This window comes from Chrysochloris asiatica, unplaced genomic scaffold (assembly GCF_000296735.1).
Source record: "Chrysochloris asiatica unplaced genomic scaffold, ChrAsi1.0 scaffold00191, whole genome shotgun sequence".
In the NCBI taxonomy this organism is placed as follows: domain Eukaryota; kingdom Metazoa; phylum Chordata; class Mammalia; order Afrosoricida; family Chrysochloridae; genus Chrysochloris; species Chrysochloris asiatica.
The window spans coordinates 2495253-2496212 of NW_006408709.1; positions in this window are offsets into that span (position 1 = coordinate 2495253).

A 960-nucleotide genomic window follows, 5' to 3' on the forward strand; every position below is an offset into this window, starting at 1 on the left:
TGTGATGACTAGAGGAGGTACCTGAGCAAGAGGACACCCCCACCCACTACTGGAGGCTTCTATGGTGCACACACATTGGCTGAGTAGCAAGGCGACTGGACAGTCAGTCACAGTTTTATTTATGTTTCAAAGCAGAGGTTCTTGTCTTTGCTTTTATATTGCTTCTGCTTTTGGTCCTTTAGATCACACATTTTTCCTGGAGGTGGGAGCTTTTCTCCCTACATTACCCAAGAAGAGATAGCAATCATGGCCATATAGCCAAGCTACAAACATACCACATAATATTCCACTATTGAGACAAAAGCCAATAACAGCTGCTAACCATTACATGTGAAAAGGGAAGCCTATCTCCTGATCATATCCACCAGGAGACACCCAGTAAGCTTAATAACACAACAACAACCATCAATTTAAGCAATAAAAAAAACCACATAACTACTGAAAATGACAAACAAAAATCTTAAACATAACAAACTATTTCAAAACATTTCCAAAATGGAAAAGAGTAACTGTGACAAATGCACTGGAGACAGACAAAGGCTCTCCAGAAGAGGAAGATCAGGTTTGGATTTGCCTGAAAAGGAATTCAGAAGAATGATATGGACACAAATTCAAATGCTCAGAAAAGGGGAGGAGGAAACATGAAGACGTCAGGAAAGTACTACAAGAGCAATCAGACAAGATTGATAAAACATTGGAAACAATTCAAAACCTGTGAAAAGAGGTCCAGTTGATTAATAATAAAATATCAGAAGTGGACAATACACTGAACGGGGAAAGGAGCAGAATTGAAGGGATGGAAGCCAGAACTAGCGAGCTGGAAGACAAATCTCTCAATACTACTAAGATAGAAGAGCAAGCTGAGAAAAAAGCATTAAAAAAATCCAAAGAGAATCTAAGATTCATGCTGGATAACTTGAAGAGGAACATTTTAAGAATTATTGCCAGTCTGGAATAGGA